Here is a 16,767-nt window from a genome sequence, read left to right as displayed (position 1 = left end):
CTTTGAAAATAAGGTCATATCATTTTTTTGTAAACAGATAATCTTATTATGCTCTTAAAGTAATTAAATCATATGGAAAAATATTCTATTTAAGTATTGTATTTTACAAAACATTTCAAAGGATGGATTTAATTTGGAGATAACCATTAATATTTTTTTACATAAGTGCAAAGTAGTTCTAGTTTTAAGGATTGTAATTATAATAGATATGAATACTGGCAATTTATGAGCTGAATGTCATTTATATCATATGTCAGGAGAAAAATTCTGTAGAAGATATTGTGGTCTAGTTTGGTTATAAGTAAAAAAAATGATTAAATTATTAGGTGATTTTATGTACAGATACATACTCAGTCTAACAATAACAGCAAAATTTAGTATGTGAATTTTAATAAACTATTTTTCTTTTGAGTAAGAAATTGCTTTCTTGATTAGTATTCTCCTGTAAGACTGCTTTAATTCTGTATTCTCTGGATATAAATGAGAAATGGGAAACAGAACTAAAAAGTAGCAAGTATCATATAACTTAATTAATTCACCAAGTTTGCTTTGTGAGTTTGCAAATGCAACTGCAAGTGGGAAGTAAAGTTTTTATAGTTTATTCATAAGTATCCTACTTGAAGTCTTTTTGTAAATAGGCTGGAGCCTAAATTTAATAACCTAATTTAATAACAATTTTGTCTTTGTTGTTACTAGGTCAGCAGTTAGCATTTAAGATGAAAAATTGATGGGAATGATAACTTACATTATTCAACTTTATGTGGTTATTTGTTATTGCCTAAACTCCATTACTAATACTTATACTGGCTAATATTTCTTCTGATTTTTATTATGGGCCAAAGCTATTCTAAGCTTTGCAAGTATTAACTAATTTATACTCAAAATAAGTCTAGCAGATAGGTACTATTATCATCTCATTTTCTACATGATGAAACTAAGAAACAGATTAAATTTGCTTATGTTTATCCATCTAATACCTACTGCAGTGCAGCTTTTTAGAACCATGTCATTACTCCTCTTTCACCAACTTTCTGTGTGGTTTTTGGTACTTTTTTTTTTCTCTCTCTGTGCCTCAACTACCTCATTTATACAGTTTTTAAAAAAATAACATAAATAAAAGGAATGGATTAAATTGGGATTTCTCATTGTTCCCAACACAAAAAAAATGGCTGTTTTGGGTGTTAATAGAAATTACTATAAAAAGAGAACTGTGGTCAAATACATTTGGGAAAAACAACATCCTTCTCCTGAAGACACATCAGCGCTGGCTCTGAGAATTTATGTAGCGAAAGCATTTCTTTCATTTGAGGTACTTTTTACAGATGTGTATGATCTGTGACTTTATAAAAGAAATGCCAACGAATAAAATGTATTTTGAAGACATAGTTTGGGAAATTCTGAATTTAGATGCTCTAAAGTTCTCTTGATCTCTAAAAATCCTATTATATGGTGTTTAAAGGAAGATGATTTGCTTGGTGCGGTGGCTCATGCTTGTAATCCCAGCACTTTGGGAGGCCCAGGGAGCAGAATCACTTTAGCCAAGAAGTTGAAGGCAGTGAGCTATGACCTTGACACTGCAGTCTCCAGCCTGAGTGACAAAGTGAAACTCTGTCTCTTAAAAGAAAGGAAAAAAAAAGTAATTTCCTCTTTTTGACACTTCTCACAGTTTATCTATATGTTGTTTTTTTGAGCTCTTTTTTGAAGTGTTCAAATTATCTCTTTGATTTCCCTTTCAACTCTATAAATCATATTTATTGTTTTTTCTCCCTACTATTACCTTCCTGGCACTACACAATCATATTTTGTACTGATCTTTTCTGTTATCATTATGTCCAAATTTATACAAATTCCCAAAATTCTAAATTATCTGAAACAATATTTCTCTCAAATATCATTTATTCTTAGCACTTTTATATCTACTGGGATTTAAGGGTTATATTGCATCTTTATTATAAACTATGTCAAACCTATTAGGAAGTAGGCTATCTACACACACACACACACACACACACACACACACAGACATCTAAATAAATCACATTTTCATTACCTTAAGAGATTCCATTCACTCCTTATGCTACTGAAAGAAGGGTTAGAAAACTATCTCTTTCACAAAGAATTTTTCAAAATACACCGGAGACTTGTGGTTATATAGTTCTTGTTGTCTATATTAAAGGATTGTATAAATGCAATAGACTTATTTTCATCTATTGTTCCGAAACTGACATCAGTGCTCTTCCTCCATCATACCTTCTGCTGACCCCCTTCCAAGTATGTGTTTAAAAAAAAGAAAAAAAACCTTCTCTTTATATTTCTGTCTCCACTATTACAATATATATTTTCTTTTCTACCAAGTAACGTATCTTATTTGAAATTTATGTTATGTGCTAAGTATAATAATTAAGACCTAAGACATATAAGAGCCTGACATATATGGTACCTCCCAAACATAATCTAAGATATTAATAGTTATTATTTGAACAGCATTTCATAATTTGAAAAAATAGTTTTACTTCAGTATTATTTCTTTTTTTTTTTTTAATTTATTTATTATTATTATACTTTAAGTTGTAGGGTACATGTGCATAACGTGCAGGTTTGTTACATATGTATACTTGTGCCATGTTGGTCTACTGCACCCATCAACTCGTCATTTACATCAGGTATAACTCCCAATGCANTGCGGGCTCTGCTACCAATGAGTTTCTTCACAGAATTGGAAAAAACTGCTTTAAAGTTCAGTATTATTTCTAATAGTATTTTGCTTGAAATTTCAAAACTTCTGCAATTAAGTTTAAGTATTATTCGTAATTTGCAGATATGAAAACAAAACTTCAGGGACATTAGATGATTAACTCAAGGAAAGTTATTATTATAATTGAAACTGAAGTTATATAATATTTAGATAGGCAGAGGTCAGAGGTCAAGTCATTTCAGAGACCCCAAAAAAGCAAAAGTCTGGGGATGAAAGCAGCTATGACATATGTTGTGGGACATAAAAACATGCATTTTGGATAGAATAGGGAATTTAAAAGAAATACGTCAATTGTTCATCTCTTATCTGGAAAATCGATCATCTTTTATTCTCTTGCAATTGTAAGGGCTCAGTTTTCTGCATACTCATCCAATATTGTTCCAAATTTCAGGTTATATGATCATTCCTCAATGTATGTATTTGCCTTAAACATTTAAGAACATATTGCTTTCTTGTCATTTGATCATCTGAACAATATGAGTTCTACTTAAATTGATTATTTGAATTTTGGCTTTCAGTGCCGATTTTTTAATATAAGTTTTTTCTGGAATATCTGTATATCGTGCATACAGATAAAGTGTACCCTTTGCTTATTTTCAAAGAACTCAAAAAAATAAAGCTACCTAGGCAACATACGTGTTGATTGAAGTTTGTACCAATTTTTATATTTTTAGTATGTTTTCTTTCAGTGTGAATATTTTACATGTGATATGCAAAAAATTTACAAACACTATCAAAATAAGTATCAGTGACTCAGCAAGAAAAGGCAAAAAATAAGCAGTGAATACAAGAATTGTAATTGGAATATTTCTCAAATGAAGAATATGTGAAGATTTTATACACATAATATAAGCCCTAATATTAAAAAATATGAAAGCACTACCAAAAGAGATGACCATGACATGAGACACTAGTCAATTAATTTATCATATATGCAAAGATGTCCCCTCAAATTGTAAGTGAAAGGAGACGTTGATAAGATGTGCTGTAGAAATAATTAGACAAAAGAGAATCAGCAGGGGAAAGATATTATTATAACAACTTCAAGTTCTCTTTTAGACATAGTTATTCTAAATTCTATATTTACCTACATGTTTGTGTGTGTGTGTGTGTATGTGTCTGTGTATTATTGTATAGAAAGCAGCTTAAATGAACGTTAAGTATTGTAGTAGGCAGAATAATATCTTCCCAATATGCCCATGTTCTAATCCTCCAAACCTGTGAACATATTACCTACTTGCAAAAAGGACTTTATAGATATAATTACATTAAGGATTTTGAAATGGGGAGATTTTCCTAGATTATCTGGGTGGTTATATTGTAATCATAAGGGTTCTTATAAGAGGGAGATAAAAGTGTCAGAGCACGAGAGAAATTTTTTGGTGCTACAACTGCTGACTTTGAAGATGGAAGAAACGGGTATAAGCTGAGGTATGCGGGTATCACTAGAGACTGGAAGAAAAGCCTCCAGAAGGAACACAGCAGTGTTGAAACATTTATTTTAGCTCCATAAGATCCATTTCGGTTTTCTGGCCTCTAGAATTATAAGAGAATGTATTCATGTGTAGGTAAGCCACTAAGCTTTTGGTAATTTGTTGCAGAATCAATAGGAAAGTAATAAAAAGGTCAAACATTTTATGGTACCAATAAGGTATAAATTTAAGTCAGAATTTATTATTCAGTCACAAGATCAGCATATACGATTAACACTGCCTACAAATATTTCACCAGAATTATTTTAGATTAGAAATAAACATGTTTAGGGGATGTAAAATTTAAACAAAGGAAGTGATTTAATTAGAAAAGGCAACTTCCATTTTGGAAGAAACTTTCAAGTCAAAGTGAACTCATTGTTTCTGCTTTATTTTTGTGGAGCTTAAGTTTATAAACAGGACCAGAGAACTGTACAACTGAATTAAAATGTCAATGTACTGGAAATAACTGAAGTATTGGGTTCAATCTCATGTCCACATTATACACACTATTGTTTTGAGGTCACAGAACATGAAATCTCTGGGTGCTTTCACCCAGCAAAATGCACACGTCAATAGAGGCAAAGTTTTGCAAAAGATTGTGAATTTTTTTTTACTGTTTTATTCCCATGTTGGCTAACACTGAGAAACTTATATTCTCAGCTGGATAAAACAAAATATTTTGGGCCAATATTTATGCCAGGATAAGTGAAGAAATAAAAGAGAGTCACTCAAAGGATATCCTAGATGAGAGCATTTTGATCAAACAAATTTACAAATCAAATAGGGTATAAAAATGAATTTCCTTAATTTTAACCATAATTTACAAATATTTTCACATAGTGTAATTGCAGAAATGGGTCCATGATTTCAGCAAGAAAAGACACTCTGCCAAAATATTAATATAATATCTTCCTAAATTGTCTCTTCAAAAGCATCACATTTTGTTAATATTTTCTTATCCATGCCCTTTAGAACAAACATTTTAAGAGATAGCATGTAGTAGTATTTAAAACTAAAAAATCTTAGTTTTTATGGCTAAGACTTTGAGCCACTTTGCAAATAAAAATAAATTTTAATTGAGCCTTAGGAGTATGAAAATAATCAGTAAACTGAACCTGCATAAAAAATTCTGAGGGAACTATTGTCAAGGAACTATACTAAAAATTTACTATCATGGAATGTGGAATAAATATCTATTGGAATCTTCTTTAACCCAAATGTCAGTTTAGTGCATACTCATACAGTTAGTGATTGCAGTTATTTGTGAGATACAGTATTGAATATACATTTAATATTTTGGGGAAGCTGATTAGCTTTCCTGAATATTTCAAATCCTAGATTCTTAGATTTGAAGGAGACCTCCAAAACGGTCTTCTGTTCTAAATTGCAGCGTTCCATTTGGCAATACTCCTGATAGGTGACCATCCAGCCCCAGTTTGAAAAATACCATGAATAATCTTCTTGATCTCACATTGGCAAACGTAACAGAAATAGGATAAAACAAGATATTATTTTAAAATTACCTTGTGCTGTTGTTTGTCCACTGTATCACTATCGTTGCATTAGTCTGCAGTTGAAGGTATTACCTACAAAACTCATGCATCTTTCCACTATTTTATTCTTTATTGCATCTAAAAATGTATAGTTTATGTTATAAATGTATTGTAATATTTATATCACCAGGTATAATGAAGTATAATCTTAATAATTCCTGTTAATGTCTGACCAGACACCTTGTAGATGTTCAACAAATGTTGGTCCTGTTCACTTTTCAGTTTTGAAAGTACAATATTTCATCTGATAGATGCTGAGGGTTCTATTGATAATTCTTCAACTTTAAACATAATTTCATTTAAATATAAGCATAATTTTCATCAGATTTAATATGACTTCAATGTTGTGACTAATTAATATAATTTATATCATCTAATATTTGATTTAACAATATAAATTTGAATGCCACTTATGTCTCTGAAAGAACTTATAATTTTTTGAAAATTCAGTTATAGTTTCTAATTTGATAAAATTAGAGATTTTTAGGATGCACTTTTTTTTTCACATTTCACAGAACTTATCCTTTTAATTTATGAGTTCTTTTAAAATTTTTTTTACCACAATTAGATATTTTCATTTTTAGGAGTTACAGCACACTTTAAGAATTTTTTAAAAATGGCATAATGTGTGCTACTCATGTGACAGTTGCACTAAAATCCTAGACTTCATCGTTACACAATTTATCTATTTAACTAAAAACTACTTGTACCCCTAAAGCTACTGAAATAATACAATTTTTAAAAATGAATAAAAAGAAGTGTCAATGACTTTTTGTCACTTTTCACATTGGCACTGTTATTGGTAGCCCATAAACTATAAAATTCATGAGGCAATTGTAGATATGCAAGGTTATATATAAATCTGATTCATAGACAATCTTATGAATTCTTACCACAGTAAGAAAAATGAATGGAAGTAAAATAGCAACTTTGAGAATACAACTATTTTTGTACATTTCTCTTTAGCAGGAATCAAAGTTTTAATTTTTTTCTTGTTGTTTTCTTACATTTTTATTTCATATTTATTTTGTTTTTGAGATAGTCTCGTTCTGTTGCCCAGACTGGAATGCAGTGGCATAATCTTGGCTCACTGCAACCTCTGCCTGCTGGGTTCAAGTGATTATCATGCCTCAGCCTCCAGAGTATCTGGGACTACAGGTGCGCGCCACCAAGTATGGCTAATTTTTGTACTTTAGTAGAGATGAAGTTTCACCATGTTGGCCAGGTTGGTCTCAAACTCCTGACCTCAAGCAATCCACCTGCCTTGGCCTCCCAAAGTGCTGGGACTACAGGCATGAACTACTGTGCCTGGCCTGGAATCAAGGTTTTAGTCCACCTGGTACCATATCTAAGATAAATCATAGAGCATTTAGTTACTTAATCCAAAATATCTTTTTGCAGTATGCATCTATCCCTAAAATCCTTGAAACAAAAAGTATCATTTTCTAACTAGAAATGTAGATTTATACTATAATTTTTCTTTTAAATAATAGTAAAACATATCGATATCATTTTTTTTTACTCTGACTCCAGTGTATAAGCATTAGTAAAGGAAAATTCTGTGTTTTAGTATATTTCATACCTAAATTTTCTTTTACTTAATATTTTCAGTATTATCTGTAAAATTGCTTTCATTACTATTTCTTTTGTATTTTGTATGTTATACATGCATTAAAACAAAATGTGAGGGAAGACATTATTTTTGTAATGGTCTAGTCACTGAGATAAACTGAAATGTATATCAAATCAGTCATTAGCCCTCAAATTTACCTAAATGATTCCAAATATCCTAGTATTTCTCAAAAACAAATTGACTTAGTGTTTGTGTTTTTCTCTACAGGTCCAGAATTGTACTGATGGCTGAATAATAAGTCAGGAAATTTGACCTATATGATTTTTTTCTTCACGAACTCATGCCAGTTAGAGTAATTGCATTTTAGATTATAATTTTGTTGTAAGATATAAACAGGTGACAATTAAAGTAAAATCATATGAAAATGGGAGACATAGTTAACAATGTAACTATCATTGAACAAATGTGTGTTAACAATTTAAAAGCAGTGAAAAGGTAACCAAATAATTCAAAATCGTGAAGTATTTCTTCACGCTTAGATTCATTTTTAAAACTTTACTTATCTATAATTAGAGACTGTGACATTCAGTCATCTGAGAGGCAATACCAGTAAGGATCATCTACCAAATTTTTATGACTTGAGAATAGGCATTTTGTATAAGTAAACTCCAGTAGTTTGCTGCCTACAATATTCCATATATTAAAAATAACATGTGCCAAAAAGTCTTCATCTTAGAAAATCTGTACAACCTTTATGTGAACGTTAATGAATGTTATTTTTAGCAATAGCTTATTAGGAACTCTGATTTTCAAATAAATATGTGAAGATCTTTAATATACGAGTATCAGCGTTTTCCCAAGAAAGGTAAGCGGATGTTTATTATCTGTGAGTCAGATATATGTCAGTTTAGACATTTAAAAATAAATCACTTTAATCTGATGTGTAATACAGATTATAAAAACACCCTTAGGCCGTGAAAATGATCTACCAAATCAGATAAATAAAAAAGAGGGAAACAGATTTAATCAAAACATTCTTTCCATGGGAGGAGGGTGTTTTTGGTGATAGGAACTCACTTCCCTGAGAAAATGGAGATGTATTTGGTTTTAAAATTAGAATCAACACATGGATGAAACCATAAGAAATAGAAATGCAAATTTTATATGTATATTTTCATTACACTATTGCCACTGTGATTTTAAATGCAGTATTTCAATACCAATAATTAATTTAACGTAATACCTCTGTTTTAATAAAGCAACTTTATATGGTGATTTTTGTTTTCTTATCCAGGCTGATTCATATATAATGATGATAAGATCACTAGCATCAGAGGAATGAAAACTTGATTTATGCTGTGCAGATACACATCTCTTTATAAATAATCTTGCAACTTGATACAGAAAGTGTCTATAATTCTGGCATGTTTGACATTCCCATTCAGTCCAACAACTCGTTGACATATACTTAATTTGCTACTTCTTGAAGGTGTTGCTTGAAGTTTCCTTCTACTTGACAGGTGTTTGACAGTTCAGTCTCATTCAGAGCTTAACAAAATGGGAAAAGAATGCATTTTCTGAACCCCTATGGAATATCCATTTTATGTCATTTTATGACTTTGATAGTATCCAGGACTCATTTCTGTTCCTCTAGATAGTCAATAACGTGCACTTTTACTTGTGGCTTTTTAAGATATGTGTATATACCTTTAGATTTCCATCAGACTCTATCTTGAAATGTCAAATCTTTATGTCCTGCAGTTCTTAAACTATAACTGATGTTTACAATATGGACTGTGAAGGAAATTAGATAAAAATACGTTTTCTGGTCTCCCACTGTTTTAGCCCATTTAGGCTGTTATAGCAAATTACCATAGACTGGGATGCTTAAACAACAGACATTGATGTCTAGCAATTCTGAAGGCTAGACATGTGAGATCAGAACGTCAGCATGGTCAGGTTCTGGGGCAAGCCCTCTTCCTTGTTGCAAACAACCAACTTATATCCTCACATAAGAAAGAGAGCAAGCTATACAGGTACTTAATTTCATTAATAGGCTCTACTTAATTATCTCCCAAAGGCCCTACCTCCATATGCTGTTGGGATTAGATTTCAACATATAAAAGTGTTTGGATATACAAACATTCAGTTCATAACACCTACCATTTGTATATTTTAACAAGATGTAAAAATAGAAATATTCATAATACAAATAATGTTCTTAGTATCTGGTATCACTGACAAATTATTTCAGCTGCTTTGCTTTTGAATACATATTTATATCCATGCAGATTTATCAGAATTCTTCATGTAACTTCAGTACACACACACACACACACACACACACACACATTCACACACACTTTTTAAGATGTAAGCATATGATTTCATTTTAGAAGCAAGCAGAAGCATATTGTACGTCAGTGTCCACAGATAGAGTACCTAATATAAAACTGAGTTTCTAAAGGAAACATATTTTAGGTGAAAATCTGTTTAGCTTACCAGTATCTATATAATATGTGCAAAATCCTTGACATCAAATTGAAAGATCCCTTGTAATTGATCTTACCATATATTTCTAGCCTAATTAATCTTCTACATTTACCCTGCCAGTTCTCTGTTCCTGCTCATTGATTCCCTAACAATGTAAGGAGAGTTCCTTTGTTAAGCCATTCATAGAAAGTTTTCCCTGTTCTTCTCTATCTGAAAAAAAAAAAAAAGTCCTCTATCCTTAGAGATGTAACCCAAAGTCCATGAAGCGTTTTACTGATACTTTCATTTTCTGTTACAGCACTTGCTGTTTCTTTTATGCCATGGGGTGGGCACATTTTGTATTCGTGTCTTGTATTATTGCTACTTGATCCTTAGATTGCATCTTATTTTACTTTTGATGTATGTGGTAGTCTGAGGCCCACAAACAGATAGAACCCACACAGTAATTTGAAGATAGAAAGTTTAATATAAAGAATCAGTAGATATAATACAGTATTTATGTAATGGAAGATTAGCTATTAATAACTAAAGATGACTCTAAATAATATAGCAATCGTAATTATAAGGAGAAACCATTGCCTCTGAAGCTGAGAGGCCCCCCAAAAGAACCTCCTTACCCTCAGCAAGGCTGATATCCAAACTTTATTTGCGAGGACATGCCTGTGGCTCACTGGCTGGTGGACAAATTGTTGAGGTGCTGGGGCAGCAGGACTTGTTGGAAATGTTTTCCTCTGGGATTCCAAAAAAGTCACCCATAGGGAGGATCCTCACCAGCAGCACTCCTCTTCAAAGCCATCTAAGGGGTGCCATCTACGTAAAGGTGCCTCACTGGGTAACACTCCACTGCTATGCCATCTCAGAGGGTAATGGAAAATGCTATCCACAAGGAGATTGCACATTGAAAGTGAATGCAAAGCCACGTAAGGGGGTGTGGAAGACGCCATCCACAGGAAGTGCTGAGCTTCAGAACTCACTGAAAAGCCATCAGACAGAGTGCCTGGGTGCTTCTAGCCACCATGTGCTATAGGAACCAGGTATTAAAGAAGCCTCAGGCTGAGAGGAGCACACTAGGACCAGAAAGATAAACCTTTCTTCCTCTAGTGTCCCTCCAATGTCATGTACTCACAGAGCTCAAAATGTGCAAGTTTACAAGGAAGAAATATTTATCAAACCCATCTCTATTATTGTAGAGCAGGCAATGGGGGGTGGATTTGGATGTGATAATCAATATATTCATAATTGGCACGATATACTTATTTATTGACTCTTTGAACAAATCAGAATTTCTTGCAAGATAGAAATACATTCTTATCATTCCTTTTGTGCCCAGGATTTTTTAAAAATCTCAAATAAATATTACTATATTTCTCCATTGTATTATTATTAATATGATGTAAACTTTATCTTTGACATTTTATGTGCACAAGATATGTCCTAAGCATTAAAGATAACTGTGTTACATAAGTGCACATTATTTTGCTTAGTATGTGTATGAGCATGTGTGGGCATGTATGGGTGTATATAAAGTCAATATTTGATTTATGAGTGACCAATTTGAAAATTAATAAAATGGGTTTGCTGAAAACTAGAAGGTAGCTACTTTAAACATCAGAAAGACAAATTACAAGTCTTGGTATCAGCTAGTTAAAAATATAAGTTTCTACCTTTGATAAGATCATGCCACACATTGATTTTTCTATTAATTTAAATAAAGGCAGGTATAGGAAATTTACTTTAGGTTTCCATCTTTGAATGTTATAAAATGTTGTACTAATACATATTGATTTCTTAAATGTTATAATCTTATTATACTTAAAGATTGGGGCTGGGTGTAGTGGCTCATGCCTGTAATCCCAATACTTTGGGAGGCGGAGGCAGGGGGATTGCTTGAACAAAGGAGTTCAATACCAGCCTGGGCAACATGATGATACCTCATCTCTACAAAAAAACAAAATAAAATAAAAACTAACTCGGCATTGTGGTGTGTACCTCTAGTCTCAGCTACTTAGGAGGCTGAGGTGGAAAGATCACCTGAGCCCAGGAGGTTCAGGCTGCAGTGAGCCATGATCATACCACTGTACTCCAGCCAGGGTGACAGTGCAAGACCCCGTCTCAAAAAAAAAAAAAAAAAAAAGCAAAAAACACAACCAACCAACCAAACAAATGAATAAAAATCCTCCACACAAACAAAAGAGCAGTATTATTTTTTAAAGTACATTTTACTAAAGATAGACCTTAACCCATTTATGCCTAGTGTACTTTAACCGATTTGTCTTCAAATGTATTCACATTAAAACCTTATTATTGCTCATACATTAATGCGTGTTTCCTTGTTTTCAGGTTTATGTATACTGATTGTCTGTTACATAGCCAGGCAAAATAAATGTCAGAGTTTGGTAAAGACTTCCAAAAGGGGAAGGGAGGAGTGTTTGCATATGAAGGTTAAATATGCTAAAATCACAAAAATTACAAATGTCTTAGGTATTTTCTAAGAAACAATGCATAAATATTTGCTACTAAAAGAGTTCTGGCATTTGATTCATGTGGTCTAGATTCAAATTCTATTTTTATCATTTACTGTTTGATAAAATAACTTATGTTTAAAGTTTACATAACTCTTCTGGAAAATAGGAATTCTAATAGTACTAGTTTATGAAAGAGTTTTTGTGGATTTAGTAAAAGATGAAACTCATTAACAACTTACAAAGCTCTGCTGTATTGAAAATTGAGGAGAAATAAATTTACAATAAATAAAAGCTGGTAAATTTAAAAATAACGATATAGTGTACATATATCTGCAATTCTTCTCTCTCTTCTAAGGTTCACTTTGTACATAACTACCTAGCTGCCCTTCATGTACCTTAGAACTTCATCTACTAGCTTCAAAATCTACTCAATGACCTTCACTACTTACATAATTCAGGGACCCAGGAGTCACCATTAACCCTACACTGCTCACATTCACATCCAGTTGGCCACTAACTCATGTTCAGTCTGTCTTTTTAAATTCAATGTAGTATGTTTCCTTCTTCATATTCACCCTTAAAATTTTCTTTAACTTTAAATATCAGCAATTATATATTTGTTTTTCTTATTTGGCTTAATTCATTAGTTTTTCACTGCATTTTATCCCTGCTCTTATCAGCTACATTACTGTGGGTTTAAAAATTATAATTCGATCATATTATTTCTCTCTACAAAGCTTTTAATGCCATTCTCTCAATACACTTTACTCCTGTTGCCTTCAGGATAAAGTTTATACTTATCCTAGATGACATTACTTTACCCATAGGATGACCCTACCAAAACCTTTAAGTTCTAGTCTTAACCTACCTGTCCAGCCATATCTCCCATAAGGCCATCTCTCCACATAAATATCTAATGCTCAGTTTTGAGAGACTTGCTGACAATTCCTTGAGATTGTTTTTTATGCTTCCTTGTTTTTTCAAATCTTATATTTTATCTGGAATGCCATTATAATAATGTTTAATTGATTTGTAACAAAACTACTGTGATTTGTTGATGGCTTACCTTATGTTAGATATTCGCCATTTTTTGTTTTGTTTGTTTTTTTTTTTTAAGCTCTCCCTTGGCCTCCCAAAGTGTTTGGGAGATGGTGTCTCACTATATTGCCCATGCTAGTCTCAAACTCCTTGGCCCAAGTGATGCTCTCCCTTGGCCTCCCAAAGTGTTGAGATTGTAGGTGTGAGCCATTGTGCCCAGCCTTGCCAAATTTTTTACACATATTATTTAATCTATGTTCTATGGCAATTTAGTGCAGAAACAGTTACAGGGAAGTTTTATTTCATATCCAAGTTTACAGAATTATAAGTGGTAGAGTCAGGCCAATGTTATGTTTCTCACTAAAACTATGCTATCCAAAAGATGCTGCAAAACTGACCTCAATCATATTTATCTGTGTGAAACCTTTTCTGACACATCTACACATGAGATATTGATAATCATGTTCTTTTTTTATGTTATCACTATATCCACAACTGTTTCTGTTATCTCAGATGTCACACTAAACTTCAACTGTGAACTTTATGTCTGTTATTCCTACTTATCTATAAACTGATAAGCAGAATAACAGTATTTTAAAAATCATAACCTCTTGCCCAGTGTATAGTTAGTTCTCAATAAATTACATTTGAATGAATGAACGAATGATACAGATTCCTTCTTTTATTTTGTATTCAACTTCACCCATACAGGAGAGACTGGAAGTGTAATTAACTATTATCTTCGTATTCAGAAAACATTAAAAAAAGAAAAATTGCATTTGAGATGGTTCTTGAAAGATAATGATGGAGAATTTTGACAGGTGGAGGTAGAATGAGAAAAGACATTACAAACGAAGGCCCAACTTAATAAGAGCTATTTTGCCTCTACTAATGGACAGTTAACAGTCTGATTTGGTGTGTTGCCTGGAAATGATCTTGCTCACAAACTTATTAGCTGTTCAATTTACTTTTAAGTAAATCGGCAAGTGGCAAACATATGAGGAAGTCAGAGGAACCTTTCTTATATTAACTTGATGAGTTGCTATACCATTGAAATCTCTTACCTCACACAGAACAGCCCATCTGGGAGTGCTCTTTCATACTTATGTCTCTTCTGGGTGTGTGAGGCAAACATGAAGGTTATATCAGACACATATGAATATATTCAATGAATTTCTGCCTATGGACAACTACCCTTTTGCAATACATATTTGAAGCATGTTTTCTACATGAATAATGTCTTGAAGCCCAAATTATATAATTGTATCTGTAATTTATATGCTTGATATACCCTTCACAATAATTCTGTAGCATATGTTTTTCTCATTTTTAAATACTTATGACGAAGCTTATGTTGCAAGAGCTTCATTCTCACTATATATACCTGAATGCTGTGATACGTTAGTAATGGGCACTGAATCAGAACTATTTATTTCTATCCTACACCAAAGTCCTTGTTTTATGAACTAGGCAACTTTACTCCCAGCATGAACATGAGCATGAGCAGGAGCAAATGTTATGGCAACAGGAAAGCATACTATCATTCAGAGAATTATCTAGAAAGTGGATAATTTTGGCCAAATCTGAGATTCTTAGTGCTGTTTATACATCACAATCACCCATGGAAGGTTTTAAAACTTATGCTCTGACATAACCACAAACTTCCCCCACAGACAAATTCAACCCCAACTGCTGAGAGAGGGGTCCTGGTATCAGAAGTTTTAAGCTTCTGAGTAATTCTAATGTGCAGCCAGTACTGAGAACCACTGGACTGAAATAAAGGGCACCTGCACGAAGGTGGCATGAAGAGTGAACAGGGTTTAAAAAGGAATATTAGAATCAGATTGACAGGATAAAACCCCAACAGCCTCACTCAGTAACTATGCAACCTTGCGTTAATTACTAAACTTCTTGAAATCTCTATTTTCCTGTAAGATGGGGATAAACTAAAACATGTAAAATACTTAACATTTGGAGTCAGTTTAATTAATGGTATTCTTACTATTCAAAGAAAACACAAAATAAATTTGAAAAATGATAATAGGACTATGTTGTGGAAATATTTGACTACTAACTGAAGGAAAGGATATTACTATGACAACATAGATGACAAAAACAAATTAGAGATATATTTTTTGCTCAGATGCTTCTAATATTTATTATTTTTCTTTTTATATCTTATTTGCAGTTAAGTAATCTTTGGTATTAAGCAGTTTTTAATTGCAATAAGCTTATAAATTACTAGTACTCCATAATGAAGAGAAATGATAAAAGTCTGTCTTGTTTTGATAATATATGAATAATAGTGAGAATTACAATGTGCTTTCTTTTACTAAGCATCAGATATTTTTTAGATGAATAGAATTTTGATGAGTTAACTACCAATTGCATAGTACCATTTACAATCTCATTTTTGAAAGACATTGTCTTGAAACAATCTAGAACTGACAAATGACAGCATAAGATACTCTGCTTTGCATATTAAAAGACTTTCACATTCAGTTCTCATTTGGTTCTGCCCACAGCCCTGAGACATGCAAATTAATGAGTTGTATAAGGTTTATTGACTTTTAGGGGAGAGGGCTATGACAAGAACCCTTCCCTTCTAACTTTGAATGTAATGCTTCTTTTATGACACACATACTTATTTGGAATATGTTGAAAGTCTAGAAACTAAGAGTTAATATGTAGGCAAAAGAATCAGTGCAATGCTATGAACTCAGTGTGAGTAGATCTTAGGGATCCTAAAGGACACTCTAATGCCTTGTAGATTTAAGCTGAAAGTCAGAGAATCAGTTAAGATAGCAGAAACCTAAAATTTCTCAAAATTTCAAACAGGCAGAGTTTAACTCTACCAGAGTCCGAATGACTCAAACATTGTTAGCAGCAAATGAAGACAAAGAAAGAAAACAGCACTATGCAACCTCTGGTTTGCTTGTGGTACTTACTAGAAGTGAATAGTCTTGGCTGCAATGAACTTTATAGAAAGTGTTTTGCTTAGAGAATGTGAGAATCCTATAAATACCATGGAAATGGCGGGTGGCATAATGTCTTCTGCAGTCTCATTTCAGCAGATAAACTTCTTTGGTTCTATTTAGAATGCATTCTTTGTACTACAGTCAATGTTTCAGGCAACAGTGATGTATATACAAATATCTTCAACATTCTATTAATTTCAGGTTCAATTTTTACTGAAATCAATATCTATTAAAATTATATTATAATTAATAATCTTATTTTAAATTGTACAAACTTCCTATTCTCTTGTATCAATATAATATCAGATGTCTACAAATCTAATCCGATTTTCAAGTTAACAAAATAACCTAGAAGCAATACTATAATCATCTTCTCTAATATATATACTTAAGATAAAACAGCTAATTATAAACAACTTATGCATGGAAGGATGCAA

General features: G+C 32.4%; 1 protein-coding gene across 2 annotated transcripts in view; it reads left to right on the top strand.

The window, feature by feature from the left end:
• GRID2 (glutamate ionotropic receptor delta type subunit 2) overlaps window positions 1–16,767 on the top strand; it is a 1,538,331-nt gene that overhangs the window by 507,695 nt on the left and 1,013,869 nt on the right. The gene's annotated exons all lie outside the window — the stretch shown is intronic.

This window comes from Theropithecus gelada, chromosome 5 (genome assembly GCF_003255815.1).
Source record: "Theropithecus gelada isolate Dixy chromosome 5, Tgel_1.0, whole genome shotgun sequence".
NCBI classification, from domain to species: Eukaryota; Metazoa; Chordata; class Mammalia; order Primates; family Cercopithecidae; genus Theropithecus; species Theropithecus gelada.
Note: the sequence above shows the minus strand (reverse complement) of the source record. Positions and strands in the feature narration are given on the sequence as shown.